Source organism: Trachurus japonicus, chromosome 4 (genome assembly GCF_045865225.1).
Source record: "Trachurus japonicus isolate A0001 chromosome 4, Traja_1.0".
Classification (NCBI taxonomy): domain Eukaryota; kingdom Metazoa; phylum Chordata; class Actinopteri; order Carangiformes; family Carangidae; genus Trachurus; species Trachurus japonicus.
In genome coordinates, this window is record NC_140910.1 from 29,001,536 (window position 1) to 29,027,667 (window position 26,132).

Here is a 26,132-nt window from a genome sequence, read left to right on the forward strand (position 1 = left end):
TGGCATTACTCCTCTCTGAGTTTGTCACTTTTCAAGTTACTGTTAGTGATTGATCATGTACCCAAACAATATTGATTATTTGATTGTGTGAAGTGCTCAGTCTGGTATTTCCTTCATCCAAGGATAAATGACAGCCAGAAATACCTGCTTCTTTGTCTGAGATGTTGTGAAATGAGATGAACTGCACTGTGGAGAGACAGAGAAATCATTAAGTTGTGTCTTTATCCTCCATGTTTCCTCCACATCTCTCCAAGACCTGCAGCTTCCTCATGCTTCACATCTGTAAGAGTCAAACATAGTCAAAAAGTCTCAAAAGTGGAAATTAGTCACAAGAGCAGCATGAATATTGTCCACTTTCTTCTCCAAACTGTGGAACAACCTCATTGCTCAAGTGCATTTTTGACCACAAGAGAAAATATATTTGGAAAACCCAGTGTCGGCCTCATGTTAACAGCAGCTGGATGTGGCAGCAGCGCTAAATGCAAATCAGCAAATCTGCAGAGTGGATTCTCAAAATGTCCTCGTGTTAAATAATGTTCAGTTTGTTTGCACATTTTCATGAGCATGTGTCCAAGTCCGTCTTGGACAAAGATCCTGTACATAGAAAGTACTGCATTTCAGGTATGAAATGGTTCACATTTCCTGTCTCCTTAGTGGGCGTGGTCATGATCATTTGTTAGTGATTAGCCCATAACAACACACTTATAGTTTGATGAATGTGATGGCAACATCGCAACAGATATAGGTTGCACAGTAATGTCATTTTAATTGCACAAAAACAAGACCAAGTGGCTGATAAACAGTTCAATATTCGGCTTTTACTCACTGTTGATAAATGGGGCGGCCATCTTGGATTGTGAACTCAGGGTTTTTCTGGAGGGGTTTCTGATGACGTATGAAATCTATGAGTTTAAATGGAAAACACCAATAACAAACAATACACAACACTTCAATCCAAAAAATGTCCAGTGATTAAAACTTAACTGTGTTATGAAGCTAAGAAATATTAGTTTTGTTTCAGTATAGATTTTTAAATTCACAATTTCACACACAATCCACTGTTTGCAGCAGTGAAAGCACAACCAGCGAACAGAGGAGAGACGTTGTGACTGAGATCTCATGAGAGTGTGTTACCGAGACAGAAGTAGGTCACAAATACAGTTAATTCGCTGCAGATCTGTGGCTCTGAAAAGTGTCATGTTGCTGACAGACGTTTTGGAGGATCTGTGGGCTGTGAAAAATGGCTCCAATATTTCTCTCATCCAAAATGGTGGATAAACTGCAGTACTGTAGAGTTATAACAGTTTATAGGCTAATAACACAGATGCATGTAGATCCAGAAACCTGTAGATACCTGATGTGCTGTCACTAAGTCGCCAGTTTCTCTCTGGATCTGACGACGGCGTATTTCTTTTCTCCTTCTCCTTATTTTTTTTTTCTCTTTCCCCGAGAAGATGAACCAGACTCAATTAAGATCCACATCAGCCGTTCAAAGATCAGCTCAGAGGAAACGTATTGGACTCGCTGACCCTGAAATCAATCATGACATCCACTGAGTCACTGCGGACGCCACAGGGGGGTTCAGCTGTCAGAAACGAAGGGGACGGTTTTAAATCGACCATCCCCAGTTTCAAAGGGGACGTCGTGGTCGTGGTCGTCGTCTTGAAGCTTTGTTCGTTCAGCAGTGAAATTAAATATGATAAAGATCTAATTCAGAATCAAGCATGGAGACAAACTAATGATGAACTCTTAATTATCACAAACCGGGATAAGACAAGCTGCAGCCTTGTTCAAAAGATCCAACAGGTGGATCCTTGGTGACCGAGCATATCCCATGATGCATTGAGAGCTGGTTACTTACAGAGAATTGCATTTAAATGGACGTATTGTGTTTCAGCTCCGTTGAACAGCCAACATTACAACTGTTCAAATTTGTTTTGAAAGGCCAAACCTTCGTAGATCACAAAGAGGCAGCTGCTGAATCCATTGTACCTTCACGACCGCATTTTTAGGACTCCACCTAGTGGCCAGAAGCACTGGAAGAAGAGTTCAGGACCACAGATTCAGGATTGTTTCTTGCACCTTAGCTCACAAAAAAACTACTTCCCAAATACTATACTTCATGTCTTGTGGTTGCAAAGTAGTTTGTGTAATTAGCATCTGGGTCATTATGAGGTAAAATAACGAAGAGATCGTGTGCTATGGCTTTTCCAGCCATTTGAGAGACGTACGACGGAGTATTAGGGCCACATTGAGAAAAAAACAACAACACAGACTTCGAGAATAAAGTCATACATTTACGAGAATAAAGTTGTACATTTCCTACGAGAAAAAACTCATAACGTTACGAAGTTTGTGATTTTTTTATTTGTCATTGTGGCCCTAATACTCAAGGACAGACAATACCAAATATTATAAACGATAAGAATAAGTATATGATCCCCACAACTGTGTGCCACAAGTGGATGTGACAGACACACAACCTGTACAACAGAAATAACATGAATAACATAACATTATGTAATCCAACTGTTGACAAACTTATATTTAGTGAATTGTATGTCCCGTTGTCCACTTCCTTTGTGGTAGAGTTGTGAAACACAAAGGTCCTGAAACTGCAGCCTCAGGTTCTGCAGGAACTCCCTCCAAACATCTGCCAAAGTCTGTGCTAATTCTGACTGCTGGCTGTGTGTCCATGAAGACACACCCATAACACCAGCCATCACTCCCATTTACCTTGGCTCCTGTATTTCTGCCTTTGACCTTTGTTATAAATAATCGTCTTACCCAGATAACAACAATTTGTGCTTTTGCATCCATCTAATCTCTGATTTGTTTCTTAATCCCACCTACAGTACAAACAAAAAAAAAATCCCGATTGGACCTGAACAATTTAAACACAAGTTTATCAGAAGTTTTTCCTCCTGATAGAAATACAGGCTCCATCTATTGAAAGCAAAAAAAAAGCAAAAGAAAAAAAGAGGAGGTGTATAGAGGAACAGGAACAGAGCATCCTCTCCATTCCCGTGTTAATCAGCAGGGATTGTGACGGCAGCGGAGGACACGCGCCTCTGATCGAGTCCTGCTGAATAACAAAGAATCTCTGTCTGTGGCTTATCTGGCTGCCTGATGAATATTACCCTAATACTGGACTCATATACTTTAATCAGATATGACCCGAGCCAGACAAATGCTCGATTCCACCTCCCCCCCCCACCTCCCCCCACCCCACATCCATTCTCCGTGTCCTTCATCCCCCTCCCTCCCTCCATCCCACAGGCTGAATTAAGCCTCTTCGTGTCACTCGTCGCTCCTCATCCTCACAGGCGTCGTGGATGAAAAGTCATTTTCTCTTCCTAAAACCATCAAGGTCACGCACACCCTCTTTCTCTCCCTCTCCCTCTTTCTCTCTCTCTCTCTCTCATGTCAGATCCTAATCCTCAGCAACCCTTAGGTGAGCCGAGTCTCAGGAAGTGGATTCACTTTCAGTACACGCTCTCCATGATCCTTATCCTCAACCCTTTGTCCTTTCTCCATTAAAATGAACTCCGTGTGATTCTGCCTTTTCTTCTTTCTTTTTTACATTTCATCACATGTGGTTTCCTAAAGGGCCGATCTGCAGTAGTTCACCCCAGTATTTAATATTCTAGAGACATCTTTTCATATGTTACCCTGAAATTCAAAATTAAACCTGCAGTGTTGAGAGCAACTAGACAAACTACTCTATGTCCGGTAGACTGTAAATAAATTGTAGCCTTTTTAAGGCTCAAAGTGAGCTGCTCCACTGTCGCCATTTTGTCAGTCCCTGACTCCGCCTCCTAATTCCCAGATAATCCCAGAAATGGGCGTGGCTGGAGCTGAGACTTTGTTGAAAGCTTGCTTGTGTTTATTTCGTTGGGCATGTTAACGAAAGCAGTGTGTGGGAGTTAGGGCATTCACGAATATTGCATTTTGGTATTCGTCGAATACTTCCCAAAAGACGACAAATAGTCAAATATTCGCAGGAAGGTTTCTTTCTTTTTTTCTTTTTCTTTTCTCAATCCATGCGGCACCGCTGCTGCCAGCCCTAACCCTCTACACTGAGTTTGCCTGTGTTAATGACCATAATTACACAATGAGTTTGCTGTCATACATTGTGGATAAGCATGAATTTTGGAGGACAAGAGCGACAGCACAATTCAGGTGGGAGGGGGAGGGTGTATGTAGACGCCATTCCACCACTTTATTACAGCACCGGGCTTTTGAAAAAAGCAAAACAATTAAAAAACGAATATTCTACTATGATGAAGAGCGTCGATTAGTGGTTTTGATAGTTGAATATTCAAATAGTCGACTATTCGGTGAAACCCCTAGTGGGAGTTGACTCTCCTCTGAAGTGGTTATTTAAGGAAGTGCAGTTTCTGGCTCTTCAGGGTCGTCAGTCTCTTCGTTAATAACTTCTTTCCTCTGAACTCTGAGTTTCTTTTTGTTTGGAAGAATCGGAAACTTTACTTAACTCCAAGTCTCCCCTCCATCAGTTGTACTAGAAAATGACCACAGAAAGCAGATTTAAAGTTATAATATACTGACAAATCCAAAACACGGTTTAGTATTGTGTGTTTGGCTTGACTGTAATGGACCTTCTCTTGCATGAAAGTGCACCAAACTCCTTCTGTGAACAGTGACGTCCCAACCAGGTCACTTCACCTGGGTGGTCACGACCTGATTGTGTCACAGTATCTTCCCCTCGGCTTCATCCTAGGAATCCTGCTTTTTTTTTTTAGTTTTTCACTTTTGGAGCGTGACCCACGACACAGAATGAAAACCAGGATACGCTGGCCTCTGTTGTGCATAATTCATTTCAGCAATCTGTGTTATTCCAAGTCATAGTGCCACTGTGTGTGTGTGTGTGTGTGTGTGTGTGTGTGTGTGTGTGTGTGTGTGTGTGTGTGTGTGTGTGTGTGTGTGTGTGTGTGTGTGTGTGTGTGTGTACATGGCAGTTGTCCGAAGCTGCTCATAAAAGTTAGATCAGTTTTCGTAAAAAGGCTCTAAATTTAGTGGAGTCTGGAGAGTGAAAGCGGATACAGGACATATTCCAGGAAACTGTTACTGCAGACTGAGCTCGAGACGATCAGGACTGGTTTAAAGATATGCAAACAAGCAAAGTGTGCAAATGATCATGAATCAAGCCAATGAAGTAGTCCTATGTTCACTAACAATTTGAACAAATTGTCCCATAATGCAATGCACGCAAGAAGCAGGGTGAAAACTTACATGTTGCGAAAAACATTTAACTTTCGAGGAGCACATTAATGAGTTTATGATGATTTGATTCCTTATATAACATTTACAAAATCAGTATATACTATGAGAATTAGTTGTAAGTCATAAAATAAAAAGCAGAATAGTAACGGAGAGAGTCCTGTTTCTGGATGTTTGAGTGATCAGACCATCACGGAGAAGTTGTTGGAGAAGATGAGCTTGAGTGCCACAAAACTGCAGATGTTTTTACTCTAAAATTACACTGCTCTAAAAAAGACAGTTTACTGCTGCAGCTAACAGTTATTATTGACTACATTGTCAGTTACTTTCTCCATAAACATGTATGACTTAATGACTTAGTACAACACCCCCCCCCACACACACACACACACACTCACACTAATCTAGCCACAAAATTCATAGTAAATATAGTTAGACAACAAACCTGCACCAACACACACAGAACCAGACATCTTGTTGAAATTATATTTTGCAAATTGTCAGAGTTTCCAATTAAAGACGAACGTATATACTGTAAGTCCTTGTCACTTTTCCGCTGTTTTGCCAACCCTCCTCTCGGCCATGTGCATTTGTTTATAATGAAGCTGGCGAGAAATAGAGCGGTAGATAACGTTATATATGATGTTACGACGGGTACATTTGTGTATAGTTGAATCTGTCATAAAAAAGAGATTACAGGTTACGGGGTGCGCTTGTGTTGCCGTGTGCAAAGACGAGAGCTGGGAGACCAAGAGATGCAATAAGTGACATGCACATGGAAGGCAGAGAGCCTCCATTGTCCCTCGTAACAAGTTAAGCCATTTATTAAACTATCAATTACTCCAAAGCTGTTTAGTTAAGGTAAAAATGTAGCATAGTCAAGCTACACATCCTAGTTCCTCTTTAAATCTCAGCCTTGTGCGACTCACTGCCTGCCGAGTCATGTGCAGGATCTGTGTGTGATCATGTCAGGAGCGGGTCAACCTTCATCTGCTCCTCCACTCCTGCCTTGGATATTGTGCAGGTAAATAGGACACTGGGCCATATTGATTTTCCTGCAATGAAATGAAATTGGCTTGATGTATTTTAAGGCCCTCTATCAAATCCACAGCTTCCTCTTCAAACTGTAGGTCAAAGGGACGCTGCTCTCCTGACTCGTGTTTGCAGCTCTCTAATCTGAGCACTAACATGCACAAGAGCGTTGACACGGTTAAAAGAAAACAGAGCAGCCGGGATGACATTTTTATGAATTTTTATGTGCTGTGACATAGGTTTTGTTTTTCTGTTTTTTTCAGTTCAGCAGCATCACGGTTTTCTGTCAACGGATTAATCCACATCCCCTTCGTCTGCCTGTCTGCACGTCCACTGGTAGGAAAAACAAAAACAAAACACAGTGTATGCATTTTTACCACAACAACTCCATGTTTAAACTCAGCAGAAAATGTTACGAGATATGAGCTTCTGTCAAACAAATTCATCTTAGACCAGCACCTAAAGGGAAGAACTTCCCAGGAAGATAAACCACTGAAATATATTTTATCTGAAATGTACTTTTTTTAAAAGATATTACACTGCTTCATGGGGTGTTTCTGTGCTCCCAGTCATATCACCCTGACCAGAATTTAATGCAGCTCATTTACCGACTGTGCAGGACTAATTCATGCAACCCCATGTCAAAAAGCCAAACTATCCCTTTACGGTCAGAGGTTGAAAGTCAAAGTTGCAGTGACCTCACAGGGCATTGATTGTGACCTTGTGAACGCAACCTCTCGAGAAATCCTCAAGGGAATCCCTGCAAATTTTGCACAAACACTAATTAACTGCATATAGCCTAGATATAAACAGAAGTGTTTGGAGACACGGTGCATTCAAGTTGTACTCGGAAGTCGGAATTTACTGCCAATTTTTGAGCTTCGAGTTTGAATTTTAGTCAGCGATGTGAAAGCACTGTTCAATTCTTATCCTTGTGTTGTTATCTAAATGACAACATTATTATTGCTTATAACGGCAGTTGGCTAAAGGTTTGTTTTGATGCACCTTACACGCTTTTTGTTGTTGTTGTTGTTGTTGTTTGTACACCCTTTTAAAAACCTTATAGATTGTTTGAAATCCAAACATTTACAAGTGTAAAATCATAATATATATTTTCATTTCGTTATAATAATCTTCCCATTTTTCCGACTTCCGTGTTTGTTATTAGGACTCAACTCGGAGGCAGCGTCATCACGAGTTCCAACTTCCACTTTCCAACTTCCAACGTAAATTGAACACACCATTAGACACTGTCAACAGAGAATTAACTGTGCGCTAATTAAAAACAGCAGCTAATAAACCACAGAATCCATCTTAACACACACTTCTCTCCTATTCCTTCTCTCTTCAGCCTCATTCTGCTCAAATCTAAACACCTTAATTAATTAAACATCTTATAAATAGAAATAAATTCCTATCCAGACCTTTGCATGCGTAACGTGGTGCCTATGTGTGTCTTTGTGACAGCACCTGTCTGTTGTGAACAGCTACAGGTGACGCTAAATCTGGATTGGACTCATGATTATCGTCCTCAGATCAGATGAGCAGAGAGTTTTTTCACTGCTCTAATCGCATCAGAGCAGACATCTCATTTCAACAGGAGATTAATTTCTAAAATGGACATCACTGTGTTTATTGTTGATCTTAATCATCCAAATGGAAAAGGAACAGTGAGCGCACATTTCAGATGTGAATTGTGTTTATTTATTTATTTTTTAGATGAATTGGATCCTATTTATCTCTCACTCAGTCTGAGGTCCAGAGTTATTTTCTGTTGAGGTATTTCACTGTTCGGTACAATCGTGTCCTACTTTCACTTGTGCCAGGTGGTCTCCTCTCTTTTTTTGTGTTGTGGAGAACCAGATGACATTTGGCAAAGACTAACTCCCTGTTCACCTTTGAACCTTTGTATCACTGCGAGCACCTCCGACCTCAAGCCAGCTGCAGCGGCTGCACACCGAGGGATCAGTGCCAACAGGATGGCCCAAATGAGCCCGAGACGTTTCCTGATGCACTTATCAAACATTTACTGCCTGTGATGTGACCTGTGGTAAATTAAACACCGTAAAATCGTTATATGCAGCTCACTAATTAGGAGTTTCTGCTTACATCTCCCTGGCATAGGCATGGTGACAGTAATTAAGCATGAGTTTATCAAAAACCTTCCTGCAAAAATCAGACTTAATGTAAAAGATGGGGTAAAAAAGGAAGATTTTATATGGATTTTGTAGAAACTGAAGTTCTTATTAACATATTTATCTTATTTTTCTTTAAACTTTCTATCAAATGTGAGCTGTTTATTTTAAAAAATAAGTGAGATTTCGTTGAAAACATAAGATATTTTGGATGTGTGGGGAGACTAAGTATAAAAATCTGTTGTTTCTGGGGCATTTTTCAGGAACAACTACAGGGTTACATAAAATCTGTGGTGCATCAGAACTGGAAACAAGTTGTTTTAAATAACAAAATAGATATTTGATTATTAGGTTAGAGGTTTTATTCTTCAAAAGGCTGCACAAGATTGGTAAGATAAGATAATGAGTCGATATTGGAAAGTGACGAGACAGACCAGCTGGTTAGTGATGCTTCTAGTCTTCTACTATAAGTTAACAGCTGCTAGTCGATCTTTGTTAGCTATGTAGTAGCTTACCAAGAGCAAAACTTTCAAAAAGTGCTTTCAAAGCTAGGTGTTGGCAAAAATATAGAAAACAAACAAGGGAGAAAAGAGGTAAATTAACTTCTTATTGACTGGTGAGTAAACAGCTGTCTATGCTAATGAAAGGTTAGGCATATGTAGCAATAGCAAAAGTTAAAAATAGCTCTTTTAAAACTAAGGTGGGCAAAGCAGGCAAAAAAAAAGTGCCCTACTGAAAATATTACAGGGCTTTTAGAGTAGATATTATGGCAAAATTAAGCAGCTTCTACTAGACTCTGTTAGCAATGCAGTAGGCTATTAGCAAAACTTAATACCTCCTCTGAAGTTGGAGCAAAAAAAACAACTTGAGAAGATAAAGAGGATGGAATCTACCTGATAAAAGTCTGAGGACTGGGATCGTGACAAGCTTAAAGCAGAAGTAAGTGGTCCGGTCGTTTTGGCTAATGCTGCGTTCCAGGCAGGCTTTTGAAACCGTAAATTACAGCTTCAAGTCACAACTTACGATTTTGTAGCGTTCCAGGCAACCCACTCGTGTTTTTCCGACCTGTTTTACCTGTGAAAGTCACTATAACTGCCACTCGTAACTTCCGACCCGTGAACTCGTACCAGATCGAACTGGTACGACTTCACAGGTCGGAAAAACACGAGTTACGAGTTTCCTTGAACGCGCCATAACAGTCCTCGTCCCTACAGTACTTCACCACATTCACGGCGTCCCTTGGCTGCACACACAGCCCTGCATGCCGTTCTCTCTCCTCATTGGATAAAAACTGTAGGATACGATAAATGTTTTCTCCTCGGCTCAGAGCAGAGCAGAGGGACTGACAGACCCGTGTTTCAGTCCAAACACTCTATGTAAGTGATTGCTGTCGGAAGATATAACTATTTAAGACTTATATTAACACAAATATATCACTTACTTGTGCTTTAAGTCTCATTGACAAGTAATGATTTCAAATCCTATAAACACCACAGCAGGAAACCACTGTGAAAGACTCTGATCTAGAAATGTTGTATTCAGCTGTTGTTTCCACCTCAGACGTGACACCACAACATTAATGGGGATTCACCCATTTTTTTCCTCTTTTTTTTTAACCTAAATGAGTTCTCGGAGGGTTTTTCCCGGGCGGCTCAGCTAATTACTCCCAGCGACAAGCAATAAAGCGACGCTGTCAGCGTGCGAGTTAATGTTTTGGATGCGTCAGTCCCACAAGTTGAACCAGAGGCTCAGCACATCTGGCACAGGGAGTCCCCCCCCCTCAGCATGCCTAATGATCCAAACCATCTCCGTCTCATAACCGACCTGTAGCACCAACAGTTTGCTCCTCTGGTGGATGAGCGATTACAGCTTCAGGAGGCTCGCAGCACGAAGATAAAGAGATATGACGCACGATAATGAAAGTATGGTTAGTGTTGGGTCAGACACTTAAGTCGTTATGGTTCATTAAAATGCAAATGCAAAGTAGCTAACTTGTAAAGTAAGCCACACTCTTACTTCCTGCTGTTAAATAGAGACGCACACATCAACACTGGACCTAAATCATCAGGTGAAGAAGTGTCCCCAGTTATTTTTTTAGGAAAACTGGGGCAGCCATTAATACTCACATATTTTTCTTCTGTTGTCGATGTTTTTTAAAGCAACTACAAAGAACTTTCATTTTTGCGTTGATTTGGCGACCCCTGTGGACAAAAGCGGTAGTGTTTTGCCAGAATGAAGCCTTCATTTCCCATGAGCTCTAGTGCGTATTGTGGTAAAGATGCTTATCTGGCTCGCGCATGCCATCTCTGGAGTGCCATAAATCGTTTCGCCTGGTGGACCGTTACACTATTTAGAAATATCTTATCTTCCCACCATTGCACTCATTTGCTGTTGTAGGTCACACAGAGACATCAAGAGACTTTTGCATATCCAGTTAAACGTTCTTTGTAGTTGCTTTAAAAAACCTTCTCCACTGCTGAACTGAGTGTCGTCGTTGAAGCGAGGACAATAAAGTGCAAATGAGCTTCAGCATCATGAAATCCAGAACCAGCGACAGCGAAGGCCGTCCGTCCATCTGTCCCTGATATCTCAGTAACTCCTTGAGGAAACTTTCCCCACCTTTGTCTCAAACTTTTACTGAGACTTATACCCCTTTCCCACTGGCCAAAAAACCAGTTTAAACCCGCTAACAATCGGCTTTTGGTGGCAGTGGGAAAGGCGCACCGAGCCGCGTCGACCCACGTCGACACGGGTCAAACGACTCGGCAAGCGACGCGGGTTAAAATCGCCTTTAATCGGCTCGGCTCCGAACGGCTTGCAGTGGGAACGCCAGACCCGCGTCAACCCGCTAATTTACGTGATGACACTGAACGTTACGTGACGCTACGTCATCGCGCCAGTCGTGTCTCATATCACGTACCAAAACAAAGCTCTGCTCCGCTCTGCTCTCATCCGAGACTGGGATCAAAAGATCAAAGAACACTGACCAAAAACGATAGAAAAAAAGAAAAGAAAAGAAAAGACGTGTTGTGCCGCGGACGTCCGTCATCCGGCCGCAGCAGACTCGCTGTCCTCCGCGGTCCTGGTGCTCCAGGTCAGCCAGCCAGAGAGTCTGCCTCGGCGGACAGACACTCCGCGGCGGGCGGCTGTGGCATGACTGTGTGTCTCTTGCACCGCGGATGAGAGCGGGGCGACTGGTTTCTGCTCTGTCTGATCCCTCAGCGTCGACCCGCTAATTTTAGTGGGAAAACGGCTTTAGAGAGGAAATATGTAAGTCTCTGATCTTACAAGGTTGGTTTTCAGCGAAGAGACGCTAGGTGGAAGGCAGAGAGCCTCCATTCTCCCTGCAACAAGTTATAAGTCATTGATTTAACCAGCACTAGGACTCTTGAAGCTGGTAAATTAAGGTAAAAATGTAGCACAGTCCCTTTTTGAGGATGGACTGAGTAACAGTTGGTCACCAAAGGACAAAGGTCGACGTCACAGTGACCTCACAAATCCCAGTTTCAAGATCTCAACATCTCCTCACGAGAATCTCTTCAGATTTAGCAAAGACGTCGATTTAAACTCAAGAATGAACCGATTAGATTTAACCCATGGATTCATAGGCTAATTATGATCACAATTTAACACAAATGTCTATTAGGGTGTGTGGTGACGATATTTTATATCCAAAAGGTCAAAGGTCAAAGTCTCACTGTGACCCCGTAATGCTCTGAAAAAACACCTCTTTTCATTATCTAAAGCTGTCACTTAGGACAGGGAGGTTGTGAGCATCTTTTCTGTAACTTGGCTGGTTGGCAGAAGAAGAATACATCCTCATCTGTAATTGGTGAGAACAATGCAACAGAAAAGACGAGAAAAGAAGAAAAAAATTGAAAAATTTTGAGTCAATTGTAACAAAAACTGATTTTTTCTTCTGAGATTTTTTCATTGAAAAGTGGAAAATGTGAGACTCCAACATCCTGCTTTGATTTTGCACCAAAGTTGTGACAGGAACAGAAAGTTGTGGTCACAGCGACGATTCGAGGTCTGTCAACAGGATCGAGGTGGACACACACAAATACACACACACAAACGTACACAAGGTAAAGTCAGAATGAGTGACTGCGACCTTTTTCTGCTCGTCTCAGCTTATGCTATACTGTCACCGTGATCAATACCACATTAACGTATTCCCCTCGCGCTCTCTCCTTCCCGCGGACTCCAAGGGTACCTGTCTCCGCCACGTTCAGCAGAAGTCAGTCTGGCTCTTCAGCTGCTGCCGTCGTCGTCGTCGTCGTCATGAATCATTAAACAGTCGATCTCTGCATCTAAAACATCTTGAGGGGGGTTTCCCTGACATCACAGGTGATTGTTTTGATCCAGCCTTTAAATGCATTACACATTAGCCATCAGTTTGACAAGATAATCTGATTTCCCTTGAATAGAGACTCTTCAATTTTCTGCTTAACGGCAACAGGAATTAAATGAAACTGAGGCTGATTTACTTTACAATGTAAATTATTACCTGTACCGTCTGGAAAATCAATGCAACTTAACATTAGTGGGGGGAAAAAAAGCTACAACTCTTCTTTTAAGAAGTTTTTTTCCTCATAGAATCCTTATTGTTTAATGCATTTTAGCTTGAGAGCAGATTTATTCAGTGCTCTCCCCCTCCTCCCTCCTCCCGCCGGTGTCCTCCATCACAGACGTGATAATGGAAACCTCTGGCAAATGGAATTGTTTTGAATAGGCTTTCCAGGCTGTGTTTTCCCTGATGAAACACATTAGTTTCTGCTGCGTTTCTCTCCCTCAGACGTCCTCGCGGGGGGAAAATGGTCTTTTCACAGCTTTCCCCCCCCTCAACGTGTCACAAAGACAAAATCTGCTCCCTGAAAATTTAATTATCACAAATGGCGAGCTGGAGGAGCCGGGGCTTGCACAGACAGACGGTGCAAACCGTCCTGTTCGGTTACAGAGGGATACCCCCCCCACACACACACTGAGGCATCCTACCTAGCTGCCGGCAGGGTGACTTTCTCATGGGTCCTGCTCAAATCTGACTCTGAGAACAGGTGTGAATTTACCCACGACGTCTTGGAGGACGCACTGAGATGCACATGACCTCATTTACCGTGCAGTGTGAAGGTGAATGTGAAGGACGGCCGACTCCAAAGATGTCCTTGAAAGTATAACTTCATACTGATTAGGAGTGGGCTCTCAAATGGAATCAAAACAGCATAAAAATAAACCCAATCTATTTAGTTTTGATTTCTTCTTCCTTTAATTTTCTGTAGATCGGGTAAAGAAAATTAGTGTTCTACGAGGAGTTTCGGAAAGTAAGGTGTTTTCACACTACATTTCCCATGAGCCTCCGTGCACACGGTGGAATTCTTGGACCGGCGCAAGACGGACGAAAGCGAAAACATTTGCCAAGAATGTTTTCACTCATCGGTTCGGAGACCATAAACAACTATTCAGCTGCGTTATTCCCAGCGTCCGCGAAACCGAAACTAGGAAATGCTGGGGGAGTCGACCACTAAATCAAAATAACTATGAAGACAAAACTATATATTTATCGAAAATGGACCCATTAACAAGTGGATAACATAGATTCATCCACATTAATATGAGACTCTTTTATAACCAAAAGCAAACTCTTTAATTGTGAGAATTCTTTTCCTCCGCCCGCAGTTTCCATCTGCATTAATTTTACCATTTCATAACTGGTAACATTTTTACATTTTAAATAATGGCATCTTTTTGCAAACAACAGTGTCCAATAATCAGATTTTGAAAAATATATAAACATAAACCTCCTCTCTGAATATCAGCATCAACCATAGAAATTGTTCAATCCTGATAGGAAATACACTGAAGCCTATTTGGGAGCTGCATCCCAGTACATCAAACTCTAAACTTGTAAAGCCTGGACACTTCCTAAGTCTTAATCTGTCCCACAGTCCCCAGTGTGAAGATTAATCACATGCATGGACTGGTGCGTGGATTAATTAAATCTAGTGTGAGGTTAAATGAGAGCCGTCCTGCAGTGGGCCGCAGAGTTTCTGCAGCCGGACAACTCAGTGTCTTAACTCTCATCAAAACCTGCAATAAAAGACTCGTCATTTTCATGCAACAATTTGCTTTTTTTCTTTATATCAACATCCTCTCCTACAGCCATGAAGAACAACTCTTTCTCATCAGTTACTGGCATCACTTTTCAAATTAATGCTGCACCAATTGAGCACTGAACTCTCTTGCTCATTTAAATAAATCGAAACGAGATGCTTCCTCATCAAACCCCGAACTCAGGTCGAGAGGGTTTGGTTGTATTATAGTAGAAGCAGCTGATGTGGGTTACAGAGCCAACAGAGGCTACACAGGTCTGTTAAACTGGCTTCTGTCAACAATTTAAGGACTTTAGGACTGTATGTCTGTGCAGTTGAATGAAAGAGGGAACTCAAGTTCATGAGAGCCTGAGGAAAACTGTTTCTACGAACCCAAACCAAACCAGAACCGTGTTTTAGTCCATGCAAGAAGGAGCTGAACTGAATATTATATGTTCTATCATGCAGATTTCAGGATTAAAACTTCAAACTAAAACTTTATCCGATTTAGAAACGCGCCCTTCATACTTCACGATGAAGGCGCCAGCAGTAACCTGTTCTGTTGTTTCGGTACGATTCACATATGAAAAACGATCAGCTATAAACTACACATTTAGAGAAGGGACAATAGCTGCGTCGAGCTGAAGGAGGAAGCTGACAACACATTTTCAATTAATCATGAGATAAGGATTTGTTTTCTGTTCATAATGTGACTCGGGCTCATTCTCCACAAACGATGCCATTCATCAGTGTCTGCTGGATAAGAACCGTTGCTGCTGCTGTTGTTGCTGTTGTTGTTTGCAACAGTTTAATCTCACAGTGGTTTTTATGTGAATGAACATCTGACCTTGCCGTCGTCGCGTCGTGTCGTTCAGGCTCCTCCGGGTTCAGGTTCCTCCGAGGGCCGACGATTTGTCCCGTCTCTGTAAACTGATGCAGATGGGACTGAGACGTCGAGGTCTCTCAGGACAGGAAGTGTCTGCACAGTGGGGAGAAGAAGGAGGAGAAAAAAAAGATAGTCAGTAATTTACCCTCAGCAATCACATTTGTTTAATTTTGTGACAGTGATGGAAATAGCTGCAGGGGCTGCTCGAGAATGTCACCGACCTCGCAACCGGGGACGATTACCAAGACGGGATATTTACCTCGGTGTCGGAGCCGGATCCATTAACGCCAACGATCTGTCCAGCAACCATTAATATCTTAATTTGATTCATTGAGTTGGTGTTGAGTCGGTGTGGCAATGCAGAGCTACGCGTTAAAATGAGCGTATGACTCTGCAGGAAGGTGTTAATTATCTGAGGGCCGAGTGAGGTGATATTTTGTAATGTGTCATAGATAATGTTTTTCCTTTAGGCTCAGACCGTCTCCGAATTTTCCTCTGGGTTTAGTGTGATCATAGAAGTTCACACTGTGATATTTTATTATTTTATTATTTCATTATTTCATTATTTAATTACCTTTTTTCTGGGATGGGAAACGATTTGTGAGCGTCTTTCATCCCAATTTAGATTGGAAACAAAAATGTTTGGGTTTTATGGTTTAGCTGTTTGGCCGACAAAAAAAAAAAAACATGGGATGAGTAAATGATCAAGATAATGGCTTTAAAATGATTTTCAATCCATAAAAACACTGGAAGACTGGAGAAAAGAAACTTGACCGACAAACAAAGTTAGCAACAGTTTGTCAGATTACAAAAAATAGAGTATACTAAACACACTGAGGCTGTTTTCATGTCTTCATGTCTGCTGTTATGATGTGATAATCCCTAATGACCTTTGACCTTTATTGTCTCATTTAGACACTTGTTAACAGCCTGCCTTTTTTAAAAGAGAGGTGAAAGCTTACAGAATCAGGACTGGGGTATTTTTTGGCACAGGATAAAACATGATAAACCAGACCATATGTTTCAATCATCTAGGCAAAAACCCATTGAAAACAGCCAGAGACTTCAGGAAGTGTTTAAATGCTAACTAATCTTCAGGGTCAGGCTAATTCCTGCAGCTTTAAGTACTTTATAATAATATATACACAGATTTCTGGTGCAGGATTTTCTGCTGTCCTCAGTGTCCTCTGTGTTTGTAAAAAAAGAAAAAAAATTCCTGTTACATTATATTTCTGCAGATGTTTTTGCACCGTTTCTGCTCCAGTTTAAAATGTTGTGCCGTCTTCTTCTCCGACTTTGTATGAAATAGTTTCTCCAGCAGCTTGCGTTCGGTATGAATCTGCCCTGAGAGAAAAAGAAGGGAGCAGTCTCTCTAACCTCCCTGCTGTCCCTGAGCTGAAGCTGCACCCCCTCCCTCCCACTATCTGTTCCCCACATCTCCCTTTGTTTTAAAGGGGGCCGGCTGAGTAAAAGGCAGGATATTGATAGTGATGGAGTCGGGCGTCAGGGTTTGGCAGAGCCGGGGAGCCCTATCTCACTCTGACAAGGCCTTAAATGTCTGCTTGTCCAAAGGTTGTGGTTTCAATTTTCCTTCTCCCACCAATCCTACAGGGGATAAAGTACAGCTGCCACGAGCAACACAGCCAGCGATCCCAATCTAAACTCTAATGAACTGAGGGACTCTCACCACCACCACCACTGTGTGTGTATGTATGTATGTGTGTGTGTGTGTTTGAAAAGACTGGTATGTGTCTTCATTTCTTTCCATGTAGAGCTGTATTGTTTTTTATCATTATTATTAACATTTATAAGCCAATATGTGCATACAAAGTCATTTGTATCTCTTTTTATTCTGATGTTGTTTTGATAGCAAGTTTTCCTTAAAGGGATAGTTCACTCAAAATTGAAATGTCACTCATTATCTACTCACCCTCATGTCGACTAAGGGGTGGGAGAAGTTTCAGAGTTATCCGTGGCTTCTCTGAGTTACAGCGGGGCTCTGTGCAGCACTGCATGTCCATATGACGGTTGAAAATGGATACCACTTTTCTTCGTGACAAAAAGACACACCAAAAAACATCCAAATACCTCAATGCTGCTCGTATGTAATGTCCGTCTTGTATTGAAGCCCCAACATGAGAAATTGTTCAGAAAAAAATTCAATAAGTCTATATTTCAAGCTTGTTTGTAACGGAAGCTCCTCGTCCTGGTCCGTCCAAATCTCGCGTCAGTGCGATTACTGACGCTGGCGCAAATCGCGCGAGACGAGACGGACATTACATACGAGCAGCATGGAGGTATTTGGATGTTTTTTGGTGTGTCTTTTTGTTAGGAAGAAAAGTGGTATCCATTTGCAACCGTCATATGGACATGCAGTGCTGCACGGAGCCCCGCTGTAACTCAGAGAAGGCACGGAGGACTCGGAAACTTCTCCCAGCCCTTAGTCGACATGAGGGTGAGTAGATAATAAGTGCAATTTCAATTTTTCAACTATTCTTTTAAATGAAAACTATTGCAGTTGATGAAATCTGTTACCAAATTATATATTTATATTCCTGTTGTGACAAAGATCATAAAAGAAAAACATGGAACAGCAGATGTCAAACAGGAAGAGGAATGAAAGTGTGAATGCATGCACCCAACTTTTGGTGTAGCTACGTTCGACAGAGATAGCGGAGGGACAATTGGGTCAGAAGAGAGCAGGAACAGAACGTATTTGCAGGGCAACACACAAGATCAACTTACCAGGGGTAAAGGAAGGACCTCAGACTTTATCAGGTTAGCCACAGGTAAGGGCGTTTGTAAGACACTGATGTGCTGGGGATGAAAGAAGGGAAGAGGGAGGAAGAGGAGACAGAGACAGACAGTACTGTCTTCAATAAGTGGTGTTTTTTATTATCAAAAATATCGAGAGGAGAAAGGAACAAACCAGTGGGGTCATCGCTTCTCAAGTCTTCAGTAAGAGATTGGTATTTTTCCTCATGTCTTCATTGACGGACAGTGTTCATTCAGTATTTATCTTTTTTGTGACCTTGAAAAAAAATCCCACAGCAACAACAGAGGTGAGTGCTGGGGTCTTTACAAGAGTTTAATGTAGCTTTAAACAGTTTATCCTTCTTGTCGTTGTTGTTATTCTTCATGAGGTGTTTTGTGGATGCACATTTGTCAGAGTGTAAGTCATATACGCCATGAGCCTGGTTCTGTATTTTGACTAGAAAAAAATACAACGTCTTGCCCCGAGCGACACTGAACCAAAAGCACTTTCTCTTTTATTTATTCAGATAGATGCGGAGAGTGGATATCAGAGGGAAGCACCAGGAAGCACCAGATAAAAGAGGTGCTCCTGATGTCGTGTGATAGTGTGACAGTGTCCAAGAAGAAATGGAGGCTGCTGCTATGCTCACTCACATGAAGACAGACCAGTGAACTAATAGAAATATATTATAAATGCAGCCAAACGATGAATTTCTGACAACAGGATGTTTAAGATGAGACGACTTCATCCTCTGTCCTACTGTACGTGACAATAAAGTCTTCTTCACACTGAGAAACACGAGCATCCTTTCTTGAAATATAGCAAAACCATCATTTGGGACTTCAAGTCATGAGCTGAGTGGGATCAAACACAGACTCTCCTCCAGCTTAATTAAAAATTAACCACTGTAACATGATTTAAAGAGGCGAGGAATAAAGTGCTGAAGAAAAATATAGATGTGCCTGAGCTCGTTCACTCATTTATTCTGCAGCAGCAAAGGGAAAAAGGTCTGAGCCCGTCGTGCAGGAGATGATCGTGTGATTTTCCAACAGGACAGAAAAAGCCTTTGTAGAGAACGAAGACTGGATTCACTGAGTTTTGTTGGAGTCAAAATCTCTGTTTGGATTCACAAATTGAGATGAAGGTGTGTAATCATGATTTGAAAATTGATTCTTCTTCTCTTAAAGGGATAGTTCAACGTTTTGGCAAATTGGCCGATGCCATAATCCATACACAATCCCACAACTCTGTGTGGTAACTTTTTGTTATTATCTCATAGTGTGGTGAATGTGCAGGTCACAACTTGTCCACCAGAGTGTTTTGGAGTTGTTGGATTGTGTATTTGATGAGTTTGATGAGGGAAACCAAGAAATCCCATTAGCCTCCGTAGCGTAGCTCTGAGTAGCTCATGGCTCTGCTCCACCGTTCTAAAAACTACTTGCACCGACAATTAAAGGAAACAGACCTACTGCTATGACTATAGGGATTATGGCAATGGGCCAATTTGCCAAAAATGCTGAACTATCCCTTTAACGGTCCAATGTGTAAAATGGGGGGTGGGGGGTATTTATGCACGCAAAACTTGCGAAACTTGGCTGCCATACAAACATGGCGGTGCAAGATGGCAACACTCTCTAAAGCAAGACCCTTGCTATATGTATATATAAAAGAATAATTATAAGGCTATGCAAACCAAATAAATGTTATTTTATAGCAATTATACACTTATACAAATATGGGATATCAGATTTCCCCAATAAACCTTGTCAATTATTACACACTGGACCTTTATGAAAGTTGCTAAACGTTATCAAAGTTTAGATTTGGACTGGTGCTTGTGGGATTAGAAGAAGGTAAAGGATTATGTAAGGGCGAGGCCTGCAGGTAATTAATATGAATTAATGTACTTCCTGTTTGTGCTGACAACAGGGAGCAGTGTCGGCTGTAAACTCTCGGTGTCCTTACTCCTCACCTCACCCCATCATGGGTACTGTGGATCCGACCTGAGTGTTATTAATCCACTTTTAAACTCACTGGTCCAATTAATAAATACATGACATCAGATTGCAGAAGTGATGAGCAGACTGACACTCGCTGCACTAATAAGTGACAAAAGACAAGAGTGTATGTGGGATAGATGAGGACGCAGCATCTGGCCCTTTCACGCCTCATTGAGTTGATGGAATACTAATAAAAGCCATATGACAACAGAATACTAAGTGTGCAATTAATATTCTAAAATATTCCTGCGCTGCATGTGGCGTGGACCTGTTCGAGGCGCCCTCGCTGGCAAAGTGACGGCGCCGGCTCTCCGGTATAAGAAGAGGAGGAGATGTCCTTATTAACCTTTTTTTTTTTTTTTTTCTTCCTGTGAGCTGTGTGTGCCTTCGACATAACCTGCAGCTTCTCAGAGGTTCGCTCAGGGAGCACACACACACACACACGGCCGGCGTCCATTGTTGTCCCTTCACCTGACGTCGGTATGATAAATAATGTCTTCATCCTCTGGAGTCTCAGTGGCCAGGAGGAGCTTAATTGATTGATTTGGAGATGATTCAAAGTCCAGAGCTGCAAAAGTGTCATAGCACAGATAGACGATGGATATTTTCTAGCAGTTCAAGGTCAGGGAAGTTTTCTACTTTACTCTGTTTTCAAGCTGCAATCATTTAAGTTGTTGGAAAGTTTCAAACACAGAAGTAGCACAAGGTCGTCTTGAGCTAAATGCATCTTTCCAGAAAGAGATTTATTGGTTTCACCTAACTGTAAACACCTGTGACTTTCAAAACTGACATACACAAATAGAAGTTTGATAACTTCTGTTGTCTTAAGACGAACCAATTCAACATCTCAATGCAAACATCAAAATAGACGTTTTGAACCAGATGTTGTTCTATATCACATCGCCTTGAAGTCATAAAGAGTTCATAGTCCATGACTGAACGGCATCTTGTCCGCAAAACAACTAACCCTGTGTCGCAAGAAGATCTGTAAGAAGTGATACAGATGCAATTCTTTGTGCAAAACAGGATTTTAAAACATGAAGGTCAGACATAAGGAAGCACTTTTTGAGTCTTAATGGGAAGTCGTAGTACAGAGTTTAGTAGAAGTTTTGTGATTTGAATTGTAATCTGGATGACGGATGAAAATGGAGGTAACTCAGCTGCTCGTAGTGCAAAAATCTTGCGACTTGGCCAGATATGTAGCATGCTAGATAAGCTATCTGTTTGGCAAATGCAAAGTTTCAGCGAGCCTCAGTAATTCAAACATAGGGAGTGGTGTTGATCAGGGCTTTGATTGGTGATTTCTAGAATCCAATCCATCAATGTCGAAATTGGTGCCAAAATTAAAATGCTACAGTAGGTAAAAAAGGAGCTTATAAATTAGTTAAAGTCATTTTGGAGCTTGTAGGCTATAGATGTGATCAGTTCCTTACAGCATTAAATAACAGTTGGGGTAAAACAGGAGGGGCAACAGCTCTGTGTAGATGCTGTTTAAAACATCTGGGGCTGCAGTCGTGGTGAGCTACTTCTTCGTGTTCCTCAAAAGTTATTCATTCATAAAAAATGTATCTTCTGTAAAAGAGGCTTCATGAGCCTTTTCACGGCTGAGAGAAACTTGTTATAATGTGTTCACGATTTAACGAGCTGCTCTGAAAATCTGCTTCTGCTCCTCAGCGTTCACAAAGATCTGTTCAAAGGTTGCTTTGTTTTGATTATTATCTTGTTCATCTTTATACATTCTTTACCTCCTTAATCAAAGGCATATGAACCAGCTGGACGTTCTCAAAGCCTTCAAAAAACGCCAGATGAAAGAAGCTAATTAAAGCTGATTTATTTTATATGGAGGGGCTGTGGTCCTGCAGAGCTCTGCTGGACTCATACAACAGAAATGTATCAGCGATAAACAAGTGTGATATATTAAAGCAACCACTTCTCACAGTCTTTGATGCAGTACAGTAGGAGCCCCTTAAAGAAACGGTTCAACATTTCGCACAGAGTTAGACGTTCACACTAAAACCCCAATGGTTGGTTTAAAAACATTTACACCTGTCGTCCACTCTGAAGATTTCTGGAACCTTAAACAAAGACTCATGGAAACGCTGCTGGATCCAGTTTAGACTGAAATCTCCCGGGTTGTGTTGTCGTCTGGATGGCAAAATGTGGTGAATGTAACCTGGATAATTAGGGACATTACTGATTAGCATATTTTTGCTATAGCTGCAGCTGCAGTTAGATTCAATGCATTAGTTTGGTCGTAGCTTCAGACTTTCTTGTCTGCGTCATAAACATGAAGCTAGCACTCTCTAACATGCTATGTTAAGTTTTAAATTAGCCAACTGCTAGTGGTGGAGTTTATGCAGCATAATGTAAGTGGTATAACTCCACCACTTAGACAGTTAGTCTGGCATAAAACTGTCTATTATGAATTTATTGTCTAAATTCTCCTTTAATTTGGAAGACTGGATAAATTAGAGCACGTTAAAGTAATTCTTGAATATTATCTCCACTATACAGACAGATTGAGATGAACAAACATCTTCTTAAAGGTAAAATCTGTTTGTTTTATCTTTTCCCGGGCATATTCCATCTTAATCTTTATTCAGGAGCGTTAGGGGAATATTATGTTAAAACTGCTGTTGTTCTTTTCTCATATTAATATGAAATAAAACAGTGAAGATGACCTCAGACTCCACGGCGTTCGGAGCTCGCCAGGGCTCCTCGTGCTGACATTAAGATCAGATGAAATTATCTGCAAACTAATTTTTCCTGCAGTCGCTGCACAGATAAAGTCACCTTCATCAGACAGATACGGCGAAATATTGAACAGAGACTTCAACACGTTAGTGGGGTGAGCCCAGAGGAAGACTCCCCTTCGCAGCAGACTGACGTAAATCTGGTCTGGATTTCTGGAGCTGACAATCATCGACAGCAGAGAGGGCTTTTCTGGGCTTCCTCTGCCAGACAGATAAGAGGCTGCAGGAGACAGACACATATAATAAATGTGTGTGTGTGTGTGTGTGTCTCCACAGACTATTTCTTGGCAACTACACAACAAAGTCATCCTCAGATGTTGCAGAGAGAAACTGTAAAAGCAGGAATCACCACAGGAAAACCACAGCACTGTGAAATTCACATGTGGCGAGTTACTGTGCAAACTGTTGACTGACTGACCATCGGAAACGTCCCCCATTAATAACGAGAGAGAGTATTTCTGTTGGTTGCTTAATTTTTCCTGTAATATCTAAATGTGCTCTCTCAAATAATAAAATAAAACATCTTTAAACTAAACTTTGAGAAACATGAAAGTGAGTACAATCACAATTTACACTATATTCACTATTTCTTAGGTGAACAAACGTAAAGTCACAACTGGCGCCTCTAGCTATGTAGGCGAAACTACAATTTTCTGGGGAAACACTTTAACAAAAGCAGCAAAATGTCTTTGCTTTTGCAGGTAATTTGACATAGAACTAAAATATGTGACAAATTGTAATTCTGACCTGGTGATGGCGCAGCAGGAGAAGTCATGCGGTTACAGCCTTGAGTCTGGACCATCCAACGTAACGTGAACCAACAGGCAGAAATACTTAAGGCCCTGGAGCTATTGCACCTGAACGAGATGAAGCCATGATTAATAAAATCAGTCCAACCTCTGTTTGTCCAGAATGTAATGTAAATATCTCAAGTTTTCAAGTGGTTAAAGCCCCCAAAGTGACACTTTAGTCCTTAAAGCGATAGTTCCACATTTTCCCAAATTGGCCCATTGCCATAATGCCTATAGTCTCAGCAGGAGGTTCGTTACCTTAAATTGTCAGTGCAAGCTGTTTTTAGAACGGCAGAGCAGAGCCGCGAGCTGTTCAGAGCTGCGCTACGGAGGGTAATGGGATTTCTTGGTTTCCCCTCATCAAACTCATCAAATACACAACCCAACAACTCCAAAACACTCTGGTGGACAAGTTGTGACCTGCACATTCATATGAGATAATAACGGAACGTTACGAGAAAGAGTTGTTTTAGAGGCAAATGCAGAGACTGCTTGCTGAAAAACTTTCCCTGAAGGCAACGCGCATCAGCAGTTTTACATGAATTTACCTAAAAAACAACAAAATGTGGGTTAAATTAGTAAATTCCTGGGGAGACTGTCTTGCTTTTGCAGATATTTTGACAAATATTTGACAAATTGTAACTCTGACCTGGTGATGGTCCAGTAGAGGATCATTGGTCTGTAGGACTCGTCCTCTGGGGACCATGAGACTAACGTGGACCAGCAGGTCTGGAGCTGTCACACATGAACAAGATGCAGCCATGATTAATAAAATCAGCCCCTGTGTTTTTACCCTTTAAAGTAACACTGACGGATTTCCACCTTAATCCCTGCAGGAGAAGTTTAGGGAAGTTGTAACGTGCAAATAATGAAGCTTTGTTTCCCCTAACAACATCAGTGACCTGTGGCTGCGCGGGGTTAAACAGATGCTGTGTGGCTGTGTGTACTTGTGGTGTTTTTGTCTGCTCTGGCCGGCTGCTCCTTTGCCGCGGACGATATTATCTGCTAAGCTGTCAACACCTGCTGCATCATAGCGTGCGGCCTTTTGAGGTAAAAAAGGAAAAAAAAGCAGGTCACTTTGAAAGCTACAGGCCCTCCCTGTCCACCACGCAGGGGTCAGGAAAAAGCAATTTGCATTTTAACACGAGGGGAGCTGCTCGCGCTCCCCTGAAGGGCGGAGCACAGCCCTCCTATCACGTTTGACACCTCCTTAATAGAGAGGCATGGCCACGCCGCAGCCTGCCAAATGAAAAGCTAGATTTATAATCCTGTACTGATACATGTGTTTGATTTATTACAGTCATCGTTTCTGTTTCTGTTTCTGTTTATCTGTCAAAGCATGGGGTCGGCGGCTCACCGCTGCTCATTGAATCTTAGTATAGCGCTTCATAAATATTCAGGGGACGGATCTTCCACTTTGACCTTCTGGCGACTTGCAGCTGTTTACGTCTCTGCAGCTCCGCTCAGGGATCAGCTGCTGCTGCATCCTGCTGAGTCCTGTCCAGGTCGGGACCCAGACTGTAAATCGATGAAAGCTGCATCCTCCTGTGGACGGGACACCAAATCTCCTCTGAACAGTGACGTTAACGTTTCAAACACTGACGATTTGATTCCTGCAACCTGTGATAGTGACAGTTCATCTTGTCCGGACTAAAGCTTTTTTCATATATGAGGTGAATGGCCATAAGCAGCGTCAGGTGGTCCAACACTCCTGTACAGAGTGAGATATCTTGACAACAGTTTGATGGATTGCTGTGGGCCTCGATACAGACAAGACAACTCCTCATGACCCTCCACTTCCATCTTAACGCTGCAGGTAAATCCCAATAGACTCCAATGATACTGCAGAAATTAGCATTAACTTAAAAGCCGCTCGTGACAAACTTGTGCACGGCATCACATAAGCATTGGGTCCACACAAAACTATTTCTCACTCCTAAACTTGCTATAAATATTTGAATACTTTAGATCCTTTACTGAACAAACTGTGGGTTTACTTTACAAAGGGTTTTTTTTAACCCTATGTCAGCTGAGTTTACAGTCCTTTTCCACTAGTACTACTCAGTTTGACTCGTTTTTTGGGGCGTTTTTTCCACTAGGGATAGTAGGGATAGTGGTACTTTTACTACGTACGACACAGCGTCCACTGATCCGTACTGCGACTGTTGTTATTCTTTCATGCAAGTTAAAGAGGAACTATGCAAGATTTTTAGCTTCACACTGCTACATTTTTACCTTAACTAAACAGCTTTGGAGTACTAGTGATGGTTAAATAAATGACTTGTCACTTGTTCCCTACCCTGGTCTGTCGATAAGGGGCAGGTTACTCTCATTTCATTTCATTTCATTTATTTGTTTATTTGTAACGGGACTCTGTGTATTCATGAACATCCAAAATGTAAATACACCAGATTTAGCTCTAGGCTAATTTCCATCCGTAGTCCCGCCGT

At 41.7% G+C, this 26,132-nt stretch overlaps 1 long non-coding RNA gene across 1 annotated transcript; it reads right to left on the minus strand.

Moving 5' to 3' along the window:
* Positions 1–6,179: 6,179 nt before the first annotated feature.
* Positions 6,180–24,382, minus strand: LOC146989143 (uncharacterized). Its single transcript, XR_015035778.1, has 5 exons — positions 24,332–24,382; positions 23,639–23,748; positions 18,129–18,200; positions 15,345–15,476; positions 6,180–6,296 (listed from the first exon to the last, which is right to left on the minus strand). It is a non-coding gene; the product is annotated as an uncharacterized LOC146989143 (long non-coding RNA).
* Positions 24,383–26,132: the final 1,750 nt, after the last annotated feature.